The 16,340-nt window shown below is 49.1% G+C and overlaps 2 protein-coding genes across 5 annotated transcripts in view; both read right to left on the bottom strand.

Annotated features, from left to right (window-relative positions):
- LOC310699149 (histone H2B 5-like) overlaps positions 1 to 16,340 on the bottom strand; it is a 960,349-nt gene that overhangs the window by 897,498 nt on the left and 46,511 nt on the right. The window lies entirely within an intron of this gene.
- The window catches only part of HDAC7 (histone deacetylase 7), a 181,337-nt gene that overhangs the window by 157,456 nt on the left and 7,541 nt on the right, over positions 1 to 16,340 (bottom strand). The window lies entirely within an intron of this gene.

The raw sequence follows: 16,340 nt of genomic DNA, 5'->3' as shown, positions 1-16,340 counted from the left end.
TGAGGTCCCTGCAGAATGAAAGCAGGCAAATGTTGACCCCAACTTCAAAAAGGGGGGGGGGGAGAAGACCCAAGTACCTACCGACCAGTAAGCTTGACACTGATACCAGGGAAGGTCACTATAACAGATAATTAACTGGTTTGTCTGGGAGCAATTAGAAAAGGATGATGTAATTACTAAAACAGCATGCAGTTCTTAAAAACAAGTCATAGCAGACAAATCTCATTTCTTTTCCTTTTCATAGAGTTACAAGCTTGGTGGATCAGGGGAATGCTTCTGTATCTTGCTTTCAGTAAGGCTTTTGACAAAATCCCCCATGATATTCTTGAAGAAAAGCTGGTAAAATGTGGGCTGGATGAGGTAACTGTTAGGTAGATTTGTAGTTGGTTGCCTGACCGAACCCAAAGAGTACTCATTAATGGTTCCTCGTCATCTTGGGAAAACTGACAAGTGGGGTGCTGCAGGGTTCTTTCCTGGGCCCGTTGTTGTTCATCATCTTTATAAATGACTTGGATGAAGGAATTGAGGGGATACTCATCAAATGTGCAGATTGCAGAATTATAGAATCATAGAATTGTAGAGTTGGAAGGGACCCTGAGGATTGTCTAGTCCAACCCCCTGATGATACCAAACTGGGAGGGATAGCTAACACTACCAATGACAGAATCCAGATTCAATATGAATTTAGCAGATTGGAAAACTGGGCACAAACAAAATTAATTTCAGCAGGAACAAATGTAAGGTTCTGCACAAGCAGCAGCAGAAGAAGCTGCACAAGTATAAGATGGGGGACACCTGGCTTACTAGCAGTGCATGTGAAAAGGATCTAGGGGTCTTGGTGGACCACAAGCTTCACATGAACCTCAAAGCCAAAGTGAGAGCATTTGGGTCAAAATTAAGGGAGAGAAGAGTAACAGAGACCTCATTGTGGGAGTTTACTATAGATCCCCAAGCCAAACGGAGGACATAGATGATGCCTTCCTGGAACAGATGGCCAAGCATGCAAAAGGAAGGGAGATAGCAGTAATGGGGGACTTCAATTACCCGGATATTTGTTGGATGTCAAACTCAGCCAAGAGCATAAGGTCAAACAGATTCCTCAGTGGCCTTGCAGACAACTTCATTGTCCAGAAAGTGGGAGAAGCAACAAGAGGAACAGCCATTTTAGATCTGGTCCTAACCAATGTGGATGACCTGGTTAGTGGGGTAGAAGTGGAAGGATCATTAGGCACGAGTGATCATGCTCTTCTGAAGTTTACTATACAGCGGAAAGGAGCAGCCAAGCATACTAGGACTCAATTTCTTGACTTTAAGAAAGCCAACTTCATAAAACTTAGGGAAGTGCTGGGTGAGATCCCATGGACAGTAATACTAAAAGGAAAGGGAGTTCATGATGGCTGGGAGTTTGTTAAGAGGGAGATAGTAAAAGCACAACTTCAGGCAATACCAATGAGACGGAAACATGGAAGGTGCCTAAAGAAGCCAGGGTGGCTATCTAAAGAACTTTTAACTGAGTTAAGATTAAAAAACGATGTGTACAAAAAATGGAAAAGGGGAGAAACCATCAAAGAGGAATTCAAACAAATAGCCAGCACGTGTAGACACAAAGTCAGAAAAGCTAAAGCACAGAATGAACTCAGGCTTGCTAGAGAGGTTAAAAGCAACAAAAAAGGCTTTTATGGGTATGTTCGTAGCAAAAGGAAGAACAAAGAAACAGTGGGGTCACTCAGAGGAGAAGATGGTGAAATGCAAACAGGGGACACAGAAAGGGCTGAACTCCTCAATGCCTTCTTTGCCTCGGTCTTCTCCGATAAAGAAAACAATGCCCGACCTGAAGAATTTGGAGCAAATGATTCAGCAGAGGAAACACAGCCCAGAATAACTAAGGAGATAGTACAAGAATACTTGGCTAGTTTAGATGTATTCAAGTCTCCAGGGCCAGATAAACTGCATCCAAGAGTATTAAAAGAACTGGCAGATGTGATCTCAGAACCACTGGCAGTCATCTTTGAGAATTCCTGGAGAACAGGTGCCCCATGATATTCTTGTAAAGAAGCTGGTAAAATGCGGTCTTGACTATGCTACCACTCAGTGCATTTGTAACTGGCTGACTGACCGAACCCAAAGGGTGCTCATCAATGGTTCCTCTTCATCCTGGAGAAGAGTGACTAGTGGGGTGTCACAGGGTTCTGTCTTGGGCCCAGTCTTATTCAACATCTTTATCAATGACTTGGATGATGGACTCAAGGGCATCCTGATCAAATTTGCAGATGACACCAAACTGGGAGGGGTAGCTAACACCCCAGAGGACAGGATCACACTTCAAAATGACCTTGACAGATTAGAGAACTGGGCCAAAACAAACAAGATGAATTTTAACAGGGAGAAATGTAAAATATTGCACTTGGGCAAAAAAAATGAGAGGCACAAATACAAGATGGGTGACACCTGGCTTAAGAGCAGTACATGTGAAAAGGATCTAGGCGTCTTGGTTGACCACAAACTTGACATGAGCCAACAGTGTGACGCGGCAGCTAAAAAAGCCAATGCAATTCTGGGCCTCATCAATAGGAGTATAGCATCTAGATCAAGGGAAGTAATAGTGCCACTGTATTCTGCTCTGGTCAGACCTCACCTGGAGTACTGTGTCCAGTTCTGGGCACCACAATTCAAGAAGGACACTGGCAAACTGGAACGTGTCCAGAGGAGGGCAACCAAAATGGTCAAAGGCCTGGAAACGATGCTTTATGAGGAACGGCTAAGGGAGCTGGGCATGTTTAGCCTGGAGAAGAGGAGGTTAAGGGGTGATATGATAGCCATGTTCAAATATATAAAAGGATGTCACATAGAGGAGGGAGAAAGGTTGTTTTCTGCTGCTCCAGAGAAGCGGACACGGAGCAATGGATCCAAACTACAAGAAAGAAGATTCCACCTAAACATTAGGAAGAACTTCCTGACAGTAAGAGCTGTTCGACAGTGGAATTTGCTGCCAAGGAGTGTGGTGGAGTCTCCTACTTTGGAGGTCTTTAAGCAGAGGCTTGACAACCATATGTCAGGAGTGCTCTGATGGTGTTTCCTGCTTGGCAAGGGGTTGGACTCAATGGCCCTTGTGGTCTCTTCCAACTCTATGATTCTATGATTGTACATGAATCAGTAGTGTGATGCAGCAGCAAAAAAAACTAATGCTATTCTATGCTGCATCAACAAAAGTATAGTGTCCAGATCAAGGGAAGTACCACTCTATTCTGCCTTTGTCAGACCACACCTGGAATACTGTGTCCAGTTCTGGGTATCACAATTTAAGAAGGATGTTGACAAGCTGGAACGTATGCAGAGGAGGGCAACCAAGATGATCAAGGGTCTGGAAACCAATCCTTATGAGAAGCGCTTGGAGGAGCTGAGTATGTTTAGCCTGGAAAAGAGGGGATTGAGAGGAGATACGATAGCTGTCTTCAAATATCTCAAGGGTTGTCACATGGAAGAGGGAGCATGCTTGTTTTCTCCTGCTCTGAAGGGGAGCTTGAAGTTGCAAGAAAGGAGATTCCAACTAAACATTCGAAAAAACTTTCTGACAGTAAGAGCTGTTTGACAGTGGAACAGACTCCCATGAGAGGTAGAATCATAGAATCATAGAGTTGGAAGAGACCACAAGGGCCATCGAGTCCAACCCCCTGCCAAGCAGGAAACAGGTGGTGGACTCTCCTTCCTTGGAAGTTTTTAAGCAGAGGCTGAATGGTCATGTGTCCTGGATGCTTCAGTTGAGCTTCCTGCATTGCAGGGGGCTGGACTAGATGACCCTCGTGGTCCCTTCCAACTCTACATTTTCTATGATTCTGTGATTCTATGATTGTATGTGATGTTAACTGTCATGGCTTTTACCAAAGAACCCTGGAGATTCTAGGTTGTGGAAGCTGAGAACTCTATCACAACAATCCCTTGGCCCTCAGGCGCAGAGCTATAATTCCTAGAGTTCCCTGGGGCAGATAAGATGAAGCTTCCTTATACAGAGTCAGACCAATGGTCCCTTGCACACAACTGTCTGAACTAACTGGCAAGTGGCAGTGCAATTTCAAACAGGTCGTGTCCCGTCCCCCCCAAGCAAGGGTCATGTAGCTCAGGGGCAGAGCACCTGCTCTGCAGGTCCTGGTTGAATTCCCCATCTAGGTAGGACTCTGAACTAAGGACTCTGAACTACACAGTTGCTGCCAGTCAATGTAGTCAATTCTGAGCTAGATGGACCAGCAGCCCAATTCAGTACAAGGCTACGTTCTGCATGCAAGGCATATGCTCCACCACTAGAGATCTTGCACGGACACAACATTCTGCATACTTCAAGTTTCCTGGAATCCTGGGAGTGGGGTGGGTGTTCATATTAATCTTTTCTATATGCATGACTTGATTTTTTTCTTTTTTGACTGTAATGTGTAGAGTGTTTGTTTGTTTGTTTGTTTGTTTGTTTCTTTGTTTGTAGCTGCTAAGACAGGGTGGGGCGCAACAGCCCTCCTGGCACTCTCATTCAATACTTTTATTAATGGCACTTCCCCCAGCCTTTTTTGTACAGAGCTTAGAACAACGTTAGTGTGTATATTTTAAGACTGTGCCAGCAAACTACAGCCACCTCCTCATTTGCAAGTGATCATTTGCATAAATTGCCAGTGCTATTATTAGCTTGCATTTATTTTTAATGCTGGCTTTGAGCAGTTGTTGTACAGAAGACTCTTGAGTTATGGGCTTTTCTCAGAAAAAAAAAGCTATTACACATGCTAGACAAGCAAGATGGGGTTGTGAGGCGTGGGCAAGATTATGAAATGAACAGGGGGGAAGGAAAGTCTGTTGACTAGGAAGGTGTCAACCTGGTGGACCAAGGCCAGTTCAGGGTTGATCGCTTAGTTATTTGCATATGTTTCAGTCACACCCATTCAGTCACTGACCAGACCCAGATCTGCTTAGCTTCAGCAAAGTGGTGGCTTCATATGCTTTCCCACCATAACCTGGTTCTACTTATGCAGAAGTAGCTCTTAAAGAAAGACTTGAGAAGTGAGAGGGCTCAGTGGCAGGGCACATGCTTTGCCAGAAGAAGGTCCAAGGACCTATCCTTGGCACTTCCAGTTTAAAAAAATGATTAGAAACCACTTCTGAGCCTCTCTAGGGGAGGGATAGCCAACAATGTTGTTGAACTACAGCTCCCATTATTCCTGATCATTGGCTATGCTAGCTGGGGTTGATTGGAGTTGTAGTAAAAAATGACTGGATGGCCCCCTGTTGGCTACCCTTGCTCTAGGGCTTCCTATGCTCAACCTCAGGCTGGAGTCTTCAGCACAGTTTTCACCACCACACCACTTCAGGCACAGCTCCCACTGCCACACCAGTTAGCCTCAGCTGCCTCCAACACAGTACCAACTCTGCATGTACATAAGAAATGTATACATTTATAAATAGCTGATTGTGCAACACCCAAGCTGAGCTATCAACTTAATATTTTTGGAAAGCAAAAAATGAGCTGAGACACATGCCTTCCGTATAGAGAAGCTGAATTTGGACACTTAACCTCCTGGCCTTCTTGTGGTTACAGATGCAGCTGCTTGTCTTTCGAGTATAGAATACAGAAGGACTTCATTGTAATTAACAAAAAAAAAAAGTGCTGTACCAGGAACTTCAAGACAGCTGTTTTCTTACTGGCAGAAGACTCGTGACATTCAGAAAAACTATCGAGGTGTTTGCTTTCACTCCCCTTAAGCTCTTATAAAGCTTGGCAAGGGTCTCCCCAAGAATGGTCCATGGAATTTCCTAAGCCTGTGGTTGATTCATGCATTCTGTTGTGTCATCTGATGAAGCTTGCCTCCTGAATTCAAGCTCCCTACAAGTTTTAGGTGACATAACTGGTTTGTTTGCAAGGCTCTTTACAACCTACTGGCAGAGCTCCTAACCCAGGCCTGCAGCAGGGTTCCTAATTCAAAGGATCAAAAGGGAGGGGGGCTGCTATATCCTAGAAGGGGACAGCATTAATTCCCTGTGCTAGTCAATAGGTCAGCCAAACCCTTTTCATTTCAACCAAAAGCTGCCCCAACCCCTGCTGTCCCAGAGAAACTACTTGCTGTTTTCCAGATGGGAAAAACGAATTAGTCTAAGCCAGTGTTTTCTTTAAAAAATGTTTAGGGGTACTCTCATTTTCCTACTCATATTGAAACACTGCCCTTCAATGACACCTGTCAGAGCTGCTTGAAGATCCTAGCTCACAGAGGATCACGCTAGCCAGCGGTCATTAAGTAAAAGTCTTTATTGAATTACAGTTTCCATTCTCACGCTGCTGCGCGCAACTCTACGCCTAGTAGCTAGGTCGGCGAAGCTCCGTCTGAGTCTCCGCCCTGTGTGCACCAACTTAATATCCTAGCCTTGCTCCACCTTTTCCTCCTGACTGTCCTCCTCTGGGTCCCTCTACCCCCCGGGGCTTCTTCCTTCCGGGATTCTTCTGACGCTGACCCAGACCCTCCTGCCTCCTTGCGCCGGGCTTTAGGACCTGGCTCTCTTTCGGGGCTGCTTACTGCGCCGCCTTCCTCTGCATTTGAACTTGGCGCGCGCGCCCAACCTTCCACTTTCCTCTCAACCGTTTCTTCGCTCCCCGATGGAGGTGTGGCCATCCCCGACTCATGTCCTCCCTCCTGTGGAGGTGTGGCCACTCCTGACTCATGTCCTCCCTCCTGTGGTGAGCTGCCAGCGCTTCCCCCCTGGCTCCCTTCCTCTTCCCTGCTTCCTGGCGGTGACGCTGGTCCCGATTTCCAGCTGCTCCCCCCTGAGTCCTCTCTGGCTCTGTCTTCCTGGGGTGCCCCCCTAGACTCCCCCCTTGCCCTCGCCACTGGTGCTCCTTTCTGTGAATCCTCTGATTCACTGGAAAGACTAGGAGATCTCGGGTCGTCGTCGTCACTCATCTTTTCTTCTGCCTCCTCCCCTTCGCTCTCTGTTTCCTCCCTTGCCCGTGCTTCTGCTCCTAAACCCCTGACATCCATCCCCCCCTCGAAGCCCCCCATTCCCCCCTCCCCTCCTTCCGGTGCTGGAGCTGGGGGCTGCTGTTGCAAAGGGACGAACGTCGGGTATCGGTCGCTTCCCGTGGCAGGCCTCCATCTGAAGTCTCCCGGGTCTTCCTCCCCGCTCTCGTCGACGACAGTCACCTCCGCTTCCATCTCTGTGCCGCCGTGCTCGAAACCAGGGTCGTCCCCGAAAACGTCCATGTCCGTCTCTCCCTCACTTCCTCCTGTCGGTGTTGCTCGTCCTGGGCCTTCCAGCCACCGTCTGCGCCACTGCTCCTCTGGCCTATCGTCCCACCAATACGAGGGTTCTGATGCAGATCCCGAGGGTGACCCCTCCGGGGAACGGACGTCTTGTGTCGGGTCCTCGTCCGAGTCGAAACCCCGGAAAGTGCTGGCCGAAAGTGTGGGCGTGAAAAGCCAGTCGTCAAAATATTCTGCTGGCATAGGTCTATGGGGAAAGAGGGCATGAAACTCGTCTTTGAGGAGAGGTTCGTCCAAGGCGTAGCCCGGCACCCAGCTGTTCGCACTGGCCGGGGTGCCCTCCCTGGCGAGAAAGTATTCTACCCCCTCTTCCCCCCATCTGGAGTCCAAAATCTCAGTGACTTCGTTGATGCGCTCCTTCTGTGCCACTTCCGCGTGCCCTGTTCTGTCTCTGACCGGACTCGGCGCTGTTCCGGGTTCCTGGAACCTGTGCGGTGCCTTGTAGGGAGTGAGCACCGATCTGTGGAATACCGGATGCATTCTGGAACCCTCCGGAAGTGCCAGTCTGAAAGCTACCGGGTTGACCTGCTCTTCGACTTGGTAGGGCCCCAGTTGCTTATGCCCTAGTTTCTTCTTGGCCAACGACCTGGCCGGCACTGCGTGGGCTGCTAACCAAACCCAGTCTCCCACGTGGAGCTCTTCTCCAACCCTTCTGTGCTTGTCCGCTTGTACCTTGTATGCGTGCTTGGCCAGCTCCAGGTGGCGCCTCAGCTGATCGTGGACCTCCTGCAGCTCCGACGCGAACGCATCTGCTGTCTGCGGCTCCCCCTCCCCCATTCTTTCCAGTCCCGGGAAGGTTCTGGGGTGCCTCCCGTTGTTGGCGAAGAACGGCGTGACCCCCGTGGACACGTGCTTCGTGTTGTTGTAGGCGAACTCAGCAAGCGGTAGGTAATCCACCCACGTCGCAGGCTGTTGATTTGCATAACATCTCAGGTACTGCTGCATGATGGCATTGACCCGCTCCGCTTGCCCGTTGGTCTGCGGGTGTCTCGCCGACGCTAGGTTGATCTTGACGTTCAGGAAGCCCATCAGCTTCTGCCAGAAATTCGAGATGAACTGCCGCCCCCGGTCGGACAGAATAGACCGTGGCAGACCATGAACCTTGAACACGTGGTCTATGAACAGTTTGGCGGTTTGCTCCGCCGTGGCCACCTTCGCACACGGAATGAAATGCGCCATCTTGGAAAACAGGTCCACCACCACCAGCACTGCCGTCTTGCCCCTTGAGCTGGGCAGATCCGTGACAAAGTCCAGAGCCACCCTTTCCCAAGGTTCGACCGGAGTTTGCAGCGGTTCCAACAGTCCGGCCGGCGGTTTGTGCACTGGTTTGGCCCTCTGGCAGGTGTCGCACCTCGCCACGTAGTCTGCGACCTCCCCTCTCATTCCAGGCCACCAGAAATCCCTGGCTACTAATTCCACCGTCTTCTCCTTGCCAAAGTGCCCGGCCGTGGGCGCGTCGTGCAGCTGCTGCAGCACCTTGGCTCGAAGTTCGTCTCCCGGCACGTAGATGGCCCCTTTTCGGATGAGCAATCCATCTCGTAGCCGGAAACCGTCGGCCGCTGCCTTGCCCCTTTGCACCTCTGCCATCTTTGCTTGTGCGAAGGAGTCCTCCTGCAACGCACGTCGCACCGCCTCTAGGTCCACGGTCGCCGCGGCGCACGCCCACACTGCTGGTGCGAAGATGTGCATGGCGGCCGCTGGCGTTGCGTCCTCCAGATACTGTGGCTTACGGGAGAGAGCGTCTGCCATGATGTTGGTGTCCCCCGGGACATACTCTATTCGGAAGTCGAAGTTTGCAAAGAACTCAGCCCAACGTATCTGCCTCTGGTTCAGGAACTGTGCCGTGCGCCAGTGCTCTAGATTCTTGTGGTCCGTGCAAACCTGCACCGTGTGCTTGGCGCCGATCAGAAAGTGCCTCCACGCCTTGAACGCTGCGTGAATGGCCAGCAACTCCCTGTCCCAGATGGTGTAGTTCTGTTCGGACTTGCTGAGCTTCCTGGAGTAAAACGCTCCCGGTCGCCACACCCCCTGCGGGTCTTTCTGCAACAGGACCGCCCCCACGGCTCTGTCCGAGGCGTCTGTCTCCACCCTCATCGGCTTGCTGGGGTTGACATGAAGCAGCTGCTCTTCCGACGCGAAGAGACGCTTGAGTGCCTGAAAGGACTGCTCCGCCTGCGCTGTCCAAACGAACTTCTTCTTCTTGGAGCTAAGCGTGTCAGTGATGGCCGCTGTCTGCATCGCGAAGCCCTTGATAAACTTGCGATAGAAGTTCGCAAAGCCGACAAACCGTTGGACCTCCTTCCGGTTGCGCGGACTCTTCCAATCCAACACCGCTCGAACCTTGGCGCTGTCCATGGCGAGCCCCTTGTCAGACAGCTTGTAGCCCAGAAAATCCACCTCCGGCACGTCAAATTGGCACTTCTCCAGCTTGGCGTAGAGCCTATGTTGCTTTAGCCTGCTCAGCACTTCCTTGACGTGTCCGTCATGCTCCTGCTGCGACTCCGAAAAGATCAGGATGTCATCTAAGAAACAGACGCACGTCTTGTAGAGAAGTCCCGCCAACACGTGATGCATAAACGCTTGAAAAACGTGGGAGCCATTTTGCAATCCAAAAGGCATAACTCTATATTCGTAGGTCCCCAGTGGCGTGAACATGGCTGTCTTCCACTCGTCTCCTTCCCGCATGCGAATGAGGTTGTACGCCCCCCGCAGGTCCAACTTGGTGAACACTCTGCCCTTCCGTACCTTTGCGAGGAGGTCGTCAATACGGGGCATGGGGAAGTCCGATGGCCTAGTCAGACTGTTCAAAATCCTGTAATCCACTACCAGTCTTTTCTGGGGCGTGTCCCGCTTCTTAACAAAGAATACGGGACTGCCCCCCACTGCCCTGGACTCCCGGATGAAGCCGCGTTGCAAATTATGGTCAATGAACTCTTTGAGTTCCTGCAGTTCGTCCTCTGACATGGAATACAGTTTCCCTTTAGGCAGCGCCGCCCCCGGCAGCAGGTCAATTTTGCAGTCATATGGTCTGTGAGGGGGTAGCCTGTCTGCCTCCTTCTCGCAGAAAACTTCCAAAAATTCAGCGTACTTGTGTGGAATCGCTTGCAGCGTGCCTAGCAGCAGCTGTGACTCCTCTTCCTCTCCTTCCTGCCTGGGCACGATGCAGTGTTCAGCACAAAAGGAAGAGCCGAAGGTCAGCTGCCTCTGGTACCAAGCCATCGCTGGGCTGTGCTTGTCCAGCCAACTCATGCCCAATACAATGGGCGTGTCAGATAGTCGAGTGACGTTGAAGCTGATGATTTCTCTGTGATTCCCAAGTCGCATCACCATTGGTGGCGTCTGCTTCACCACTTGCCCCCCGAGCAGCTCCCTGCCATCCACCGTGACAACCTGCAGGGGCAGTGTGGCCGGCAGCAACTGCACAGCGTGCCTGTCGACAAAGTCCTGCCCTATAAAGTCCGCATTGCTGCCTGAGTCAATGGTGATTGGCACGTCCATGGTGATTCCATTGGGCAGTTGGAGAGACGCTGTGAGCCTCACTACTGGTTTGGGCGGGAGGGGGTTCACGGGCTGTAAAACCTCTGGGGACTGCGTCACTAACACGTCTGGCTGGGCCCCAGTGCCTCTTCCTCCAGCCAGACAGCCTCGTTTCCCTGCTGTGGTCCTCCTTGCTGTGTTGCTGCAGTCACCATTGCTGAGGCTGCAGTGAGCTTGTGGGGCCTCTGGGGACACTCTTTCGCCATATGCCCTGGCTCCTCACAGACGTAACACTTCCTGTTCCCTCTAGGAGGCTTCGCTTTCACTGCTGCTGGTGCTAGGGCTCTGGTTGCTGACTGAGCCCTTGCACCTCCCACCTCCATAGGTTCGGCTCCTCCTCCTGGCGGAGGCGTGGATTGCGCCCGCGCTGCTTCCCTGGGAAAGAAGGAGGGGCCCCCGGCTGGTTCGCGCCCTCCACGCCCTTCGTCCCTGTTCCACGGACGTCCTTCCAGCCTCACCCCCACTGCCAGTGCCCTCTGAACGACCTCCTGGGTGGTTCGGGGTCTCTCCCCCCTGGCGATCTCATCTTTAATCGAGTTATGCAGCCCCTCCCAAAAGAGGTCTCTTACAGGAGCCGAATCTCTGTCCCATTCCAGGGCACTGACCAAGGCGAAAAAGCGGGCATGGTACTGCCTGACGCTGGCCCTCCCTTGTCTCAGCCCATGCACCTCCTTCCGTGCAAGATCCACGTCAATACTTGATAAAAAACACCCATCCATTGCTTTAATAAAGGCATCTGCATTCTGTAGCGCCGGATCCTTATCTCTCCATAAATTGCGTAGCCATGCTCTCGCATCCCCATGCAGATGGGACATGATGAACCCCACTCTCTCTTGTTCATCTCTAAAGTCTTTATGCAGCAGTTGCAGTGCGCACAGTACGTCGGCTCTAAAGTTGGGATACTGTTGCAGGTTCCCATCGAAGTGAGAGACCAGCCCGCCTGTCCGTCTCGCCAACCCAATGCCCTCCTGCCGGGGTGTCTGCTTTGTCAGCACGTCTAACCTGACCTGGAGATCCCTGCAGGCTGCGGCTGCTTCCTCCTCCCTCTTCCTGGATGCTAGAGCCTCGGCGTTCAGTTGTGCCACCGCGTTTCTGAGTTCCTCTATCTGCTGCTCAGCCGTCATGTCGTCTGCCGTTCGTGAGCTTGCTAGTAGGCACCTGTGTCTCTCCCCTCCTCGAGGCTGTAGATGCCCACAAGTGGAGACGGAGCTTACTGTCAGAGCTGCTTGAAGATCCTAGCTCACAGAGGATCACGCTAGCCAGCGGTCATTAAGTAAAAGTCTTTATTGAATTACAGTTTCCATTCTCACGCTGCTGCGCGCAACTCTACGCCTAGTAGCTAGGTCGGCGAAGCTCCGTCTGAGTCTCCGCCCTGTGTGCACCAACTTAATATCCTAGCCTTGCTCCACCTTTTCCTCCTGACTGTCCTCCTCTGGGTCCCTCTACCCCCCGGGGCTTCTTCCTTCCGGGATTCTTCTGACGCTGACCCAGACCCTCCTGCCTCCTTGCGCCGGGCTTTAGGACCTGGCTCTCTTTCGGGGCTGCTTACTGCGCCGCCTTCCTCTGCATTTGAACTTGGCGCGCGCGCCCAACCTTCCACTTTCCTCTCAACCGTTTCTTCGCTCCCCGATGGAGGTGTGGCCATCCCCGACTCATGTCCTCCCTCCTGTGGAGGTGTGGCCACTCCTGACTCATGTCCTCCCTCCTGTGGTGAGCTGCCAGCGCTTCCCCCCTGGCTCCCTTCCTCTTCCCTGCTTCCTGGCGGTGACGCTGGTCCCGATTTCCAGCTGCTCCCCCCTGAGTCCTCTCTGGCTCTGTCTTCCTGGGGTGCCCCCCCTAGACTCCCCCCTTGCCCTCGCCACTGGTGCTCCTTTCTGTGAATCCTCTGATTCACTGGAAAGACTAGGAGATCTCGGGTCGTCGTCGTCACTCATCTTTTCTTCTGCCTCCTCCCCTTCGCTCTCTGTTTCCTCCCTTGCCCGTGCTTCTGCTCCTAAACCCCTGACAACACCAAACTTCGATTCACGGCCCCCAGGAAAAAAGCACTGGTCTAAGCTATCTTTGGAGCAGAAAAAGTGGCAATAACATGGCAGATGACTGAGGTGGATGACAGAATGTAATACTTTCAGACTACTGCTTTCAAATGGGGGGGGGGGTCTCCCTGCAAGTAGAAAACTAACGTAGCAAGCTCAGCTAGAGCACCTCTCTCCAAAGCTATAGTTCTTGGTTTTTTGTTTTAAAAAAACATGCAGGGATTTTTTCTTATTAATGTGAAGGAGCATTCCAAAATGGTAATCCCTGTCCTGAAGTCTGAAGTGGTACAGTCCACTTGGCCCCCTCAAGATGCTGCCATCTCATTCTGCTACATGCAAAGACAAGGTCAAAGGCTTTAACACTTTTATGTCAGTGCTGTTTTATCAATCAATACATATCATATTAGCTACACAATCCTATTATGATTGTGTGAAACAAAAGATTCCCATTCTTAAGTTAAACTGGGGATCATGCATGTAAAAAATAAGAGGGACAGAAATGCTAATATCTGCCATTCACTGAAGATCTACCTGTCTGTAAACTTGGTTTTCTGAAAACATATTACTGAAACATCTTATCACGACTCTAAACCAAGGTTCTAATTCCTAGGCAATGTTGTGTTTTCTTTGCTGGTATTTTCAAAACTGCTTTGGAAACACTTTACAAAGTCACCAGTGAATCTGATCTTTCTCAGCTCTTTCCACTACATTTTGCAAAATATTTTCTTGTATGCCTGCTTTACCACTAACTTTTTCCTTTGCCATGCTTGAATTTAAGAGCTGTTTTCATGCATGACTATTGGCACTTGGGTGGTGATAACCTGAAAACAAAAATGCATGCACATTCAATCAGATATGAAGGACCCATGCTTTTGAAAATGGTTGTTTTCCACCTTCATAAAAGTAATATATGCAAGCAGCGTCCTACTCCTTTCCCACTCGTGGCTGACACTCTTATCTAACATCACATGCCAGATGTATACCTAGTTACTTCATACTTGGGAAACTGTGGCAACTAATAGCTAAACATCTATGAAGCAACTCTCGGACCCTCTGCCCTCTGCATGAACTCACTCGAAATGCCCACAAATTGGGTCAAGTGGGCTTCCATATTTACTCATGCAAAAACTGAACACCATTGCAGTGATGCAGTGGCTGAAGATGTAGTCCAACCAGCCAGCCTGGGGAAAGAGGGAACTGTCAGAATTATTTTCTGAGCTTTAAAAGAAACTAAAACGTTATATAATTCTATGATTCATTGGTGGTTTTCAAACAAAGGTTGGGTGGCCATCAATCAATCAATTTATTTAATTTTATTTTTTAATTAAATTTGTATACTGCCCTTCATCTGAAGATCTCAGGGTGATTCACAGCGTTAAAATACAAAATAAAAACACAAAACGTATAATAAAAACAAGAACAAAACAAAACAGATCCATCACACCCCTCCCCAAACACACTGAAAAGGACATAGAATGCTAATCAGCCAAGGGGATCTTTAGCTGTGATTCTTGCATTGCAGGGGGTTGGACTAGATGACCCTCGTGGTGCCTTCCAATTCTACAATTCTCTGATTATGTTTCCAGATCTGGACATTACCCATCTTTGTTAACATAGCAAAGTCTCACTGCTAAGCAAACAACACACTAACAGATCAACATACACGCCAACTCAGAGGTAAGCCCCAGGTAAGTGTGTATATAGGTTTACACCCACATCACAAAATAATTTTCTCTTTGAGCTACCCAAATAACCAGCACCTTGGTCAGCAACTAGTTTTGCCAGAGGGCCACTCTGAAAAGGGAGTGGGGCATGGTCTTCCCAAATGCCTTGCTGCCACTGCACATTGCCACATCTCTTTCTGTAGCAGGCAATAGAGAGGGACATGAGGCAAGGTGTCAGGTTATAGCCAGGGATAACAAAATACCGTATTTTTTGCACCATAACACTCACTTTTTTCCTCCTAGAAAGTAAGGGGAAATGTCTGTGCGTGTTATGGAGCGAATGCCTGCGGGTGGCGGGGGGGATCTGCTGCAGTCGTGAGCAGAGGATCCATGGTTCCCCTTCCTTCCCTCCTCCGTGGTTACAAAGCATGGATCCACATGGATCCTCAGGATTTTTGCATTGGGCTACTCCAAACTCACTGTCAGATCACATGTCTGTGGCCACAGCATGAACCACAAAAATCATATATCCACTATTTCGTTTAGAATATTTTTTTTCTTTTTTTCCTCCTCTAAAAACTACATGCGTGTTATGGTCCGGTGCGTGTTATAGAGCGAAAAATACGGTACTCACCCTTAGCAAACAGGTTCACGTGAAACTACTTTTGTGTTTGTTGACTTTAAAATAAGAAGACCCTGTTACTAGTACATGAATTACAAGCAGGGACCATTACAAGAGGAGGCACTGTTAAGGGAGGAATGGAAACCTTTTGTAGAGTATTCAAAGAAGTGTAACAGTCAGATAAATTTACCAGTAGGACCTGAACTGTGAGCAGCAGTAATAAACAATTAGATACTAAGCTGAGTGAAAGAGGGTGGCAAAGAATGATATGCAGCAGGACAAGGAGGAATTGGGAAACCATGGAGAGATGGGAGGGGGGTGGAGTAAAGACACACCAGATAGATGAAGGTAATCAAAATTTGTATGTATTAAAACTTTGGAAAATATTTTTAAAAAAACAAAACAAAACCAACAACTGACAACGAAGCATTGTCTAGAGACCCATGAAAATATTAATCAAATTTTACTAGCAGAACTCTTCAAAATAAAACAAGAACATCAAATGATACATCCAAAATTATCCATACAATATCTTGTGCACAGGCTCAGTATCTTACTGTTGGTAAGTGTGGTGGAGTCTCCTTCTTTGGAGGTCTTTAAGCAGAGGCTTGACAACCATATGTCAGGAGTGCTCTGATGGTGTTTCCTGCTTGGCAGGGGGTTGGACTCGATGGCCCTTGTGGTCTCTTCCAACTCTATGATTCTATCTTAGAAAATATGAAATAATCCAAACAGCCCTATAAACAAAGGTCTCTCTCTCTCCACAATCTGCATTCCAGCTTTCATTGCCTTAGACTATTTACTCTCTCTTCATTTACATCCTCACTCCATGAAGTTTGGGAGACAAAGACTCAAAGGCAACTCCCTTCAAAATAGAGACTTGCAACTCAATACCTTCATCACATGATCTAAGATTACAAAAGTTTAGAATAACAGAAAACAATCCACAGGTATTCATTAACCCATTGAGGAGCTTTGTTCTCCTTGGCTTTAATATGGAAAAACCACGTTAAACCTTCTGCAATATAGCTTCAGCCATTTTCAATTTTAGGCCATCATTAATGCACATGTATTTTCATTTCTGTGCGAATTATATCAATTATACTTAACAATTCTTACCTAAAGAAGCTCAGACCATCCCTTCCACAAACACTCCGGTTCAAGATGGCTCTTGCTCATGTTGTGATGCCAGACAGTG

The sequence above is a fragment of the Podarcis liolepis genome (genome assembly GCF_965112155.1).
Source record: "Podarcis liolepis genome assembly, chromosome: 2".
Lineage (NCBI taxonomy): Eukaryota > Metazoa > Chordata > Lepidosauria > Squamata > Lacertidae > Podarcis > Podarcis liolepis.
The sequence above is the reverse complement of the archived record's forward strand: the minus strand, read 5'-3'. Positions and strand labels throughout refer to the sequence as shown.